This window comes from Monodelphis domestica, chromosome 3 (genome assembly GCF_027887165.1).
Source record: "Monodelphis domestica isolate mMonDom1 chromosome 3, mMonDom1.pri, whole genome shotgun sequence".
NCBI lineage: Eukaryota > Metazoa > Chordata > Mammalia > Didelphimorphia > Didelphidae > Monodelphis > Monodelphis domestica.
In genome coordinates, this window is record NC_077229.1 from 355,760,814 (window position 1) to 355,773,532 (window position 12,719).

A 12,719-nucleotide genomic window follows, 5' to 3' on the forward strand; every position below is an offset into this window, starting at 1 on the left:
ATGTAAAATTTTAAAGTATGAGGATACTGTTTCTTGGTCAAACATTGAAGATACCAAGGACATCAACCACATCATGTACCATCACAAATCATTTTGACTTTTGTCTTGCCACTGGACTTCAATGACTATGGAAGAAACAGTGAACCTGAAAAGTTGTACAATTATGCCTCACTTAAATCCAATGCATTCACCAGCAACCATCCCATAACATCATTTGTCCTCATTGAAATTGAAGAACAAACAAGAAGAAAAATTTTTCACAGAGTTGCAGTTTTAGAAGGTGATCTTTTCTGGGTTGCCAGATATCTCAGAGACTTATTCTGTGAAGGTCATTTAATGTTTTATGAGGAAGTGGTGGAAGCTTTGGGGAAATTTTATAGTTTTTATGATCATTTTTGAAAGGCACAAAATTCTTTCACTGTTTATTTCAATAGTATTAAAATAATTGTCACTTTTAAAAACATATATATTAATGAAAATAAAATTCCATCCTTATTCAAATATAATTTGGTTAATCTTTATATTCCCCACAATATTTTTTACTTTAATAATGATTAATTTGTGTTCCTATTAAAGTTTTCTTCTTATATTACCATAATAATTAATTACTAATATTTATTAGAAAGATTTAACCTCATTTACTTCTGTTACTTTGCCCCTTGTAATATGCAATGTTGTAAGGAATGTTAAACAGAAGGGATAATAACACAATATGTAAAAAACAGGTTTATTAGCTAAAGGGAAAAGAGATTTGGTTATGTTTTGATTTTCTTTTTTCCTTCTTTTTAATTACCTTTTGATGATTCTCTTGAGTTCTGTGCTTGGATGTCAAATTTTCTCTTTAAGTCTCGTCTTTTCTTTGCAAATTCTTGGGATTCTTCTATTTTGTTGAATGACCATGCTTTCTCCTATAAGAATATAGTCAGTTATGCTGGGTAGTTCATTCTTGGTTGAAGACCTAGTTCCCTTGCTTTCTGAAATATCATATTCCATGCCTTTCAGTCCTTCAGTATGGATGCAGCCAGATCCTGCATTATCCTCACTGTGGTTCCATGGTATCTGAATGACTTCTTGGCAGCTTGTAATATCTTTTCTTTGGTCTGATAGTTCTTGAATTTTGCTATAATATTCCCGGTTGTTGTCAATTGGGGAATAAGTACAGGAGGTGATCTGTGGATTCTTTCAATCTCTACTTTTCTCTTATTCTAGAATATCGGGGCAGTTTTCCTGAATAATTTCCTGTATTATTGTGTCCAGGCTTTTTCTTTTGTTATGGTCTTCTGGTAGACCATTGATTCTTAAATTGTCTCTCCTAGAACAATTTTCTAAATCCTCTGTTTTGTGAATGAGATGGTTCATATTTTCCTCAATTCTTTTCATTCTTTTGGTTTTGTTTTATAGTCTCCTGTTGCCTTGTGCGGTCATTTAATTCTGGTTGTTGCAATCTGGTTCTTCAAAACTTGATTTCATCCTTGGCTTTTTGATCATCTTGTTCTTTCTGGTCTGATTTTTTATGGAAGTCATCTTTCATCCTCTTTACTTCAGCTTTCATCTCCTTTCCCTCATCTTTCATCTCCTTTGCCTCATTTTCAGCTGATTAATTTTGGCCTTCAAGACACTGTTTTCTGTTTCCAGAAGACTTATTTTGCTGTTAAAGTTGTCTTTAGCCTCTCTTAATTGTGTTTTGAATTGCATTTTGAGATCTTCCAAAGCCTGCATCCACTTCACTGAAATTTCTGATTTATCATTTGCTGATCCCTCCCCCCTATTCCGTTCTCTGTATAGAAACTATTTATTGTAATTTCTTTCTTCTTTTTCTCTTGTTTTCTCATATCCACCTCTTCTTTGCTCCCCATGTTTGTCTGTGTTCTTGCTCCTCTCATTATTTTGGTTTTGGGGGTTTCTGTCAGTCTCCCCTCTTGGAGCTTTAACATAAGATCTCTCGGTCTAGTCTCTGGGGGAGTGTTGTTGGGGGTTTGAACTTCCCTGTCCTCTGGAGGCTTTTGATTGCATTAAAGTCCAGCAGACAATTAGGGAGGGGTCATCAAGGAGTGACTTATTTGTAACCCACTCAAATATTAAAATCATATTTTTTTCTAAATAACTTTAACCTAACTAAATAAAAGGGTATTAAAAAATAGGGGTTAGTAAAGTCCACAGGGCCTATATTCTTACAAATCCAGAGTCCTTGTGTAAACCTTAAAATCTCTTAAACTTATAAATGTTGGAAATTTCACCATTGGAAAATTTCGTACTTGGAAAAAAATTTCCTACTGATAGTAAGAACTCTATTGGAATGTGAAAACCCCTTGGCATGGGAGGATCCTTCTCCTCCCTACTTAAGACTACTTTAAGACAGAAACCATTTGCTAAACAATGGAAAGAGTTTTGACCTATGCTTAAGCATAGAACAGGAAGTTCTTTGAGTCATGATTGATTTTAGAATTGATACAATAGAGATACTTGGCATGACAGAACCAGGTCTTGGACTTACAATCTCCACCCTACTCAGTCTAACAGGATTTAGGAAGGGCTGCAGCATAGATCAAGATTTAATTATTTGATAATATGACCTACAACAGACATGTGCAAAGGAAACAGACCTCTGGGCGATCCTGGGTTAAGCTAGAGCCACCATTGGCACAGGGGAGACATCGACAGTGATTGGTAGATGTGAGAACTGAGGGGATGGTTCTTAGATGGTTTCCTTAAAGATAGCAGGGTCTGAGGAGATAAGAAGGAAGTTTTGCTCTGAGCGAGGTGGCTCTGAAGGAGGACTGAGGAGGTTGCTCTGTTGGAGGACCAGGAGAGAAGGCTGGCTCTGAAGGAGAAGAATTCTAAGGAAACATTTCTTGAAAGGAGGCTCTCTTGAAGGTGGAGCCTGAGGTTGGCATGAGAAGCCTTACCTAGAGAGATCTTGGGTGAGTGATAAAACCAACTGACTGATTTATTCATTCTTATTCCTTTCTTACTTTTTCTCTTTTTCTATTGATTAATCAGTGTATTATAAATTAAATTTCTCTATAAAACCCAGTTGGCTTGGGCATATTCATAAATTGGGAATATATTCCCTGGTGACCATATTATATTTATATAAAACCAAGACACAGTAGAAAACATATTTCAGCGGTCATAATTGATATATATATTTCCCTTGCTCCCAAACATTTTAATTATCACAGTTTATGGCTCCTACTCTCTTATCTACAACTATTTAACACTAAAAACTATTTTAAATCTAACAGTTGTTTGGGACAAACTAAAGTATCAAGATGAATGATCCTTGCAAGGTTCAGGAAGGTGTGAAAGGGAACACTCATTCAATCTCTCCTTGAAGATGATCCAAGCCTCTGACAGCTCCAAAGTTGGTTTCTTTACTGGAGATTTTCCACACAGCCTCTCTGTCTGCTAACCAGAGATAGAGAGCAAGTTGCCAGTTCCCCAACTGCCTTGGAATAATGATCCAGCCAGCTCTGTGGAATTTTGGTTTGAAGGCTGTCAGTCAGCTTTGCACAAATCTCTTGCTACACCCTTTCATATCCCTTTAATTACCATAACCTCTTTAATCTTTCTTTCTATAGGGAAATTCCTAGAAAGTCACTCCATAAATATTCCTCAGTAATAATATCTCAATATATTCAAAGATTAAGGTTTATGGAAAAAATAGATGCATATTTAGAAGGCAATTTATACCAAGATTTCAAATGAAATTTGTAGTACAGATTAATTCACATAGGTCCACTAATGATCTCAAAGAAATATCTTTGACACATAAAAATTAATAGAGTATGGGACTTCTGGGTAAGCATGGTGGCAGTCTAGATGCAGGACTCTTCCTCGCCTCACTACCTACCCATACAGTCTACCTCAAAAATCCAAAATACAAAAACAAATTCCTATGAATGATGGGACTCTACAGTAGGGCACAGCATTGAAGGTACATGTTCTGAGGCATTTCTACACCATGAGGGGGGTGAAAAAGCTTCCAACAAAATGGGAGCTAATCAACCTTCCCCCACCATACCCATGGAGCCAGAGTCAGAGCCAGCATATGCTAGAATCAGTGAGTGAGTGAGGGGCACCTCTGAAGCTAATGAGGGGAACCTCTTGATCCTTGGCAGCTGGATGAGACCACCGAGCACTTGCCTGGGGAGATAGCACAGAGTAGGGAAGCAAACAGCAGAAACTGCAGAGACTGAAGTGCTGGCCTCTGACAAAATCCTTGCTCCTTAGCTCAATACACAGAGAGCCTGCCCATCTCACTCATATTTCTAACTGGAAAGGGAAGGAAAAACCAACACTGTAATTGCAAATAATGCCCAGGAACAATAACTTCCCAACAACAAGAAAAAAAAGAAGAAGGGGTTGAAACTGAATAATTTTTATGGAGGAAATACCAAGGCTACAGAGGAAATAGAAGAGGAAATACAAATAAATTCATAAATTATTTCCATTTTTCCATAGCCAGCTCCTACAGACCATCATTGCATGGCTTCTCTTCCCACAGAAAGAGCATATTAAAGAACATGTTAATGATTTATCTGTGGATTCCTGCAAAGGGGCTATGGTCTCTCCCTTATTTTTCAATTGTTCCTGTAGCCTTTCAATTTCTTTCATTAAGCCATTCACTGACTTATTGTGAGTCTCAGGTCTTTTGCATGACCCTTATAGACATAGATTGCTACTTTCCTCAGTTCTTCGAGGTCCATAGAGTCCCAATGAGGACAGCTAGTTTTAAAGTAGTCCTTTACCACTGAACAACAATTCTTAAAAAATTGCCTGCATATATGTTTAATGTCCCTTTCTCTGGTCAAATTAAGGTCCATATATGTATTTCCTATGTCAATAAATCTGTCCATAAAGTGGGAGGGGATCTCATAAATTGACTGTCAGTACAGTTCAAATTTTCCCCATGTTTCAGGTCTATCAGAGCAATCTCTTATGGCTTTCAATAATGCTTCTCTGGCCAGGGCTAGTTTTGTGTGATCTTGTGCAACATCCAGTGTGGATCTACAGTTGGCCAATGGTGTGCTCCTCTACCTTTTTTCTGATTAGCTAGAGAGATGACATTATTCTTTTCTCTCTTTGTCAGAAATGTACCTAACAAGTTTTCCACATCCAACCAAGAGTGGTCAAATGTTCTGAATATATTCTCTAATTTTTCTATAATTAATATTGGTTCTGCCTCAAATGATAGAACATTTTGCTTGAATTTTTCTAAATCTTCAAGTTTAAGAGGTGTATAGTGTCTTACAGATACCAAGTTCCCATCTTTATTAAAGGTGGGTACTTCCCTCAATGGAAATAAACTTCTATTCAAATTATCTAATGTCACTGTTCTAGGCTTCTTGCTCTATTTTCAATGGGACAGGTAAGAGAAGGGAAAGGATTGGGATGGTTGGGTGTTGGGGCAAGGGAGTTGGGGATGGGGGCATGAATGGGAGGAGGGCTGAGGGGGCAATATAATGTAAAAGGCATGGGTAGGAGGGACTGTAACTGAGGGGGAAATAGGGGGCAGGAATATGGGGTGGGCCTGAGGGCCGAGAATGGGAGGCAGGGGGGTAGGACATATAGGGGGCAGGTCTGAGGGGGTGGGACATGGGGCAGGCACAGGAGGCAGGGGGGCTGCCAGTTAGTCAGCTGAGGGAGCAAGGGGAGAAGGAGGGAGGCCTGAGGGGGCAGGGAGAAGGGTTGGTTAGGAGGAGGGGGTGCTATTTGAGAATCATGAGCCAAATTTCATAGGACAGGATGGGACAGGGAATCTGATAATGATGGAGAATGGAGAGATAAATTAATCCTATTGTGGGATGCCCTTAAGTCTCCGTTAATGCTTTGCATAGAATCTATGAAATCCCCCCATCTTTTCTCCATAATCTCAAACCGAGTATTTTGTTCTGCAAATTCTTGAGTAATAAAAGGAGCAAGTGCTTGGTTTGGTTGGGAAACATGGTCTTGAGGGAGAGACTGACATAATCCTACTTGTGTCTGTATCTTTTTTAAGGTATTTTCCAGGGCTCTCTTAGAGGAAATTAGGTATATTATTACAACTCCAACAATTACAATCCCAAGGAAGAGGAGTGCAAGGATCAAGTATTGCCATAGAGTCTCTGAGAAGAGCCATCCTATAGAAACACATACTAGTAATTCCATAAACTTGGTTATGGAGCTCACAAGCAAATTCTTAAGTAAATCATGTACAGGCTGCATTCACATTTTTTTAAAGTCAATTATTAAGTCACCTGTAATTTTTTTCTCTTGTCAGTTGGTGGCTCTCCTTACTGCCTACTGCCAAGGGACTATTCTGTTGTAAATTCTCCTTTCTTTTCTTTTAAGTTAGGCCTTTTAAAGGTCTGGGAGGGGTAAAAAGTAAAAGCGGAGGCAAGACAAATGACTCTTTTTTGGAGAGATTACAAATGAAAAGATCATAAACAAAGGGTAGAGCTAGGACTCCTTTTCAAATGTGAGTTATGGGAGAGTTCCCCAGAGATCATTCTTTAGCCCTCAGTCTAAAATGGCTAGGACCATGTCCTATTCTCCTTGAGCAAAGCCCACTTAAAATTTTTAAAATTAGAGAGGCCAGGAAATAGGAAAATGGGCTTTACGTTGGCTCACTAGCTGTACTCAATGGTTTTTGTTGCTAGAGATCGAAGCAAGGGCTCCATTTTTCAGAATTTCCTCTCTGCTAAACAGCAAGGGTCAGCTAATTAGATTTAGCTATCTATCTAGCTATCAGAGTCACACAGCTGGGAAGTATCTGAGGTCAGGTTTGAGCCTAGAACCTCCCATTTCTAGGTCTGGTTCTCAATCCACTGAGACACCCAGCTGTCCCTTAAGATTAAAATGAAAAAATAAACCTGCTGATTTCAATTTAACTTAAGGAGAAAAGAGAAGAGAAAGTGTTTTATATACACCTGTTCTGGCAACTGTGTTTTTAAGCTGAGTTAACTGGTAAAAAGGAATGACTGAGTGAGGAGAACATAGAGTGAAAGGCAAGAAAGTTCAGGAAATTTATTAAGGGCACTCAATAAACTTTTGTGGTCAGACAAAACTGACAGTGAAATCACTTTTAAAGACTCATATATATTAATTTAAGGTTGCCAAGGAATTCACTTATGAAATTCCTAAATGAAACACTCAAGTCAGAATTAAGTTTTATGGCAGTTTAATTACAATGGGAGTAAGAAAGAAGGAGAGAGAGAGAAGGAAAGAATGGGGAAAGGAAAGAGGTTAACTCAACCTTCTGGCTGAGCCAGAGGGAGTTTAGGCCCTGGGAGGCCTAGGCAAGAAGGGAAACAATCCTTTGACTCAAGTGACTGATCTGAAGGAAAGCTGTCTCCTCCCTGCTCAAGTTCCTAGAACCAACTGGCACCTAGCCCTGTCCACAGGAAGTGAGCGAACTCCAGAGGCTATTCTCTACCTCACTTCCTGCACCTCACATGTGCCAATGGTGGCTCAAGCTTGGATTTGGACAGCCCAGGTGGGCAATTAGTTATTTCTGATTTGTCATTGACTAGCACATGCCCAAGTAGTGTGGGTGTGCACAAATTTTGGGTGCTAGACCAAGCAAGATGGAGATTTAAAAATCACAGTGGGAAGTTTGATATCCAAACACAAAAATCAAGAGAAGCATGAAATGGCAAATAAGAAAGAGGGGAAAGAAGGAAAAAAGTTTTTTATTTAAATTTTCTTCTTTAAGGGCTACAATAAGTTCAAATTGTTTATTTTAAATTATAGAAAAAAATGTTATTTGCAACTCTCAAAAATTATATTAACTATTATAGTAATTAGAGGAATCATTCACAGGAAGAGATTGGGGTAATAAGTGGAATAAGATGCTGTGCAAAAAAACAAAAATGGGAGGAGGGAGTTAAAGATAGCACCAAGAGATACTTGAAGAAATAAAATAAATAGGATAATCTTTATCCCACAAATATACATATGGGAAGGGGAAGGGAAATACTCTTATAAGGAGAGGAAGAGAGTGCTAATAGGTAAAATTAAACTTTACAATCAGTGAAATCAATTCTGAGATGGAACAGCATCTAGATCCAGTGGGGTATTGAATTCTATATTACCCTCCAGGTAAGGTAAGAGGGGAAACCTAAGGGGTGTAGGGGGCAGGGAGTACAAAAAGGGAGGGAAAGAGAAGGGAGAGGGAACTTTACAGATCCTGAAAAAAATAAGAAGAGAACAAAAATGGAGGGGGCATAAAGGGAAGTTTATTAAGGGAGGAGGATTAGGGTAACTGATTAAAAGCAAACCACTGGTTTAAAAGGACATAGCAGAAGAAGAAAGGATAGAACAGGAGAGGATATCAAAATGCTGGGTAATACACAAGTCACAATCATAACTTTGAAAGTGAATGGGATGAACTCAACCATAATATGAATATAACTAGTAGAGTGGATTAGAAATCAAACTCCTACCATATGTTGTCTACAAGATACACACATGAGGCGGGTAGACACTCACTAGGTTAGAATTAAAGGTTGGAGCAAAGCCTATTTGGTCTCAACTGATAGAAAGAAGGCAGGAGTTGCAATCATGATATTTGACAAAGCCAAAGTAAAAATAGATATGATTAAAAGGTATAGGGAAGGTAAGTACATCCTGATAAAAGGCAGTAGAGACAATGTTGAAATATCAGTAATCAACATGTATGCACCAAATAGTATAGCATCCAAATTTCTATAGGAGAAACTAGTGAAGTTGAAGAAGGGAACAGATAGTAAAACTATACTAGTGAGAGACCTGAAGCTACCACTATCATATTTAGATTAATCAAATAAAAAATGACTAAGAAAGAGGTAAGATATGTCAATGAAATCTTAGAAAAATGAGAGTTAAGAGATATATGGAGAAAAAATAGAGACAAAAAGGAATACACCTTCTTTTCAGCATGGATGGTACATTAACAAAGATTGACCATGTAGTAGGGCATAAAAACATGGTAAATAAATGTAGAAAGGATGAAATCATAAATGCATCCTTTCTGGGATAACAATGCAATAAAAATAATAATCAGTAAGGGTTCATGGAGAGGAAAATCAAAACTTAATTGGAAATTAAATAATATGATTCTCCAAAATTGGTTAAAGAACAAATCTTAGAAAAAATTAATAATTTCATTAAATAAAATAACAATGATGAGACATCCTTTCAAAATCTATGGGATGTAGCCAAAGCAGTAATCAGGGGAAAATTTATATACTTGAGTTCATATTTTAAAAAATTAGAGAGGGCGGAGGTCAATTAATTGAACATGCCAATCAAAAATTTTGGAAGCAAACAAATCAAAAATCCTGGGATGAAAACTAAATTAGAGATACTAAAATTCAAAGGAGAAATTGATAAAATTGAAAGCTAAAGAATGATTTAACTAATAAGTAAGACTAGAAGCTGTTATTTTGAAAAAAAAATAGAGAAAGTACTGGTCAATCTACTAAAAAAATGAAAGAAGAAAACCAAATTAATGGTATCATAGATGAAAAGGGAGACCTCAACTCCACTGAAGAGGAAATTAAGGCAATCATTAAGAACTATTTTTCCAAAACATGTATCAACAAATATGGCAATCTATGGGATATGGATGAATATTTATCAAAATATAAATTGCCTAGATTAACAAAATAAGAAATAGAATTCTTAAATAATCCCATATCAGAAAAAGAAATTCAACAAGCCATCAGAGAAATCCCTAAGGAAAAAATTCCCAGTGTCTGATGGATTTACAAGTGAATTCTATCAAACATTCAAAGGACAATTAATCCCAATATTATTCAATCTATGTGACATAATAAACAAAGAGGGGGTTCTAGCAAATTCCTTTTATGATACAAATATAGTACTGATTTGAAAGCCAGGGAGGCCAAAAACAGAGAAATAAAAATATAGACCAATTCCTTAATGAACATAGATGCAAAAATCTTAAATAGGATACAAGCAAAATGACTCCAGCAAGTCATCACAAGGGTTTTTCATTATGATCAGATGGGATTTATATTAGGAATGCAAAGATGGTTCAATATTAGGAAAACCATCCACATAATTGACCATATTAACAAGCAAACTGATAAAAGTCGCATGATTATCTCAATAGATGCAAAAAAAGCCTTTGACAAAATACAACATGCATTCCTTTGGAAATACTAGAAAATATTGGATTGGAAAGTTCATTCCTAAAAATAATAAACAGTATTTATCTAAAATCATCAGCAAACCTCATCTGCAATGGGGATAAACTAGATGCATTCCCAATAAGTTCAGGAGTCAAACAAAGATGCCCATTATCACCTCTATTATTTAACATTGTACTAGAAACACTAGCAGTAGCAATTAGAGAAGAAAAAGAAATTGAAGGTATTAAAATAGGCAATGAGGAGACCAAGCTATCACCCTTTGCACATAATATGATGGTATACTTAAAGAATCCTAGAGAATCTACTAAAAAACTAGCAGAAATAATCAACAACTTTAGTAAAGTTGCAGGATTCAAATTAAACCCACATAAGTCATCAACATTTCTATATATCTCCAACATATCTCAGCAGTAAGAATTAGAAAGAGAAATTCCATTTAAAGTCATCCAAGACAATATGAAGTACTTGGGAATCTATCTGTCGAGACAAACAGAGGAAGTATCTGAACAAAACTACAAAACACTTTCCACACAATTAAAACTAGACCTAAGCAATTGGGAAAACATTGATTGCTCCTGGATGGAATGAGCTAACATAATAAAAATGACAGTCATACCAAACTTATTTACTTATTTCATGCCATACCCATTGAACTACTAAATAACTTTTTTACTGAATTAGAAAATACCATAACAAAGTTCATTTGGAAGAACAAAATATCAAGGAGGTCCAGGGAAATAATGAAAAAAAATGTGAAGGATGGTGGCCTAGCAGTACCAGTAGTAGTCTCTCCGTGTCTGAGAATGACAATTGTCTTTGTGCGTTTTCATCTACAGTGTACACTCATATGTCTTTGGAGTCCAAAAACTGAGGCACAAAGTTTGTGGCACATGGGGCATGGAACACCAGTTGTTACAGGTGCAGTTGTGGCCTGGTGTCGGTGTTCACGTGAACCAGCAAGACATCGATGTCGCTCATCTTCAAAAGTGGTGATGGCATGGTTAATGTGTGTTCGCCAGCTGCTTCTGTCAGAGGCAGCGAGTTCTAGTTGCTTTGGTGTAATGCCAGCCCACCTCAAGTTTGACTTTAGCTGATCCCTGTATGTTTTCTTTAGTCGGCCTTGTTTCCTGAGTCCAGCTGAAAGTTCACCATAGAATACCTGTCTTGGTATTTTCTGTGGGTCCATGCGGATGAGGTTTCCAGACCATCATAGCTGGGTTTTGAGGACCATTACTTCGATGCTGGTAGAGTTGGCTCTGTTGAGGACTTCCTGGTTGGTGATTCGGTCCTGCCATCTGACCCTCGTGATTGAACGGATAGAGCATTGGTGGAATTGCTCTAGCTGCTTCATGTACTTTTGGTACAGTGTCCATGTCTCGCAATCATACAGGAGCGAGCTGAGGACCACTGTGTTATCCACTTTGAGCTTCGTCGCAGTGCTTACACCTCTGTGTTGCAGGACTTTGGAGCTCAGTTCCCCAAGTGTTTGGCTGGCCTTTTGGATCCTGGCATTGATCTCATGGTCTAGGGACCCGTCATTGGTGATGGTGCTGCCCAGGTACTTGAAAGTGTTGATGTTAGAAAGCTGCATGCCATTGATTGTAATGCATGGCTGGTTAGTTGGCCTCCCCGGTGCAGGTTGGAATAGCACCTCTGTTTTGCTGAGTCTGACAGTCAGGCCAAACAGTTTTGTTGCGGTAGAGAACCTGTCCACAATGGTTTGAAGATGATTTTCTTGGTGGGCCATGAGAGCACAGTCATCTGCAAAGAGAGCTTTCAAGATGAGTCTCTCTGTTGTCTTTGTTTTTGCAGTCAGGAGGCGAAGGTCAAATAGTGAGCCATCCAGTTGGTATTTGATGTAGATGCCCAGATTTAGATCCAACAAAGCATGTCTTAATACTTGGGTGAAGCATAGGTTGAATAGTACTGGAGCATGGATGCAACCTTGTTTCATGCCATTGGAGATATTGAAGCAGTCAGAAGTCTCTCCACCAGATAGGAGTTCCTCTGTCATGATGACATGGAAGAGCTGGATCAGATTGATGAATTTTGCTGGGCAGCCGAGCTTGCTAAGGATCACCCACAATGCATCCCTGTTCATTGTGTTGGACACTTTCATCAGGTCTATGAAGACAATGTAGAGACTCAGGTTCTGCTCAAGGCATTTTTCCTGCATTTGCCTCACCATGAAGACCATGTCGATGGTGCTGCAATCTGTTCGGAAGCCACATTGTGATTCAGGCAGGTTCTGCTCTGAAACACATGACAGGAGTCTGTTGAGTATAACACAGGTGAGAATCTTTCCATCATTGGAGAGTAGTAGTTGTCACAGGCTGCTCATGCACCTTTGTTCTTGTATAGGGCTACAATGGAGGCATCTCTGAGTTCTGGGGGCATGTCTTCCTCTTCCCATATGCTGGTCAGCACTATGTGGAATGCCTGAAGTGCCTTTCCCTTTAAGGCCTTGTACACATTGGTTGGGATCCCCTCTTTACCGGGTGCCTTGCCTGTACTCATTTGATTAATGGCTTTTTGTACTTCCTCTATTGAAGGAGGGAAGCCAAGTTGTTCAATGGTGCG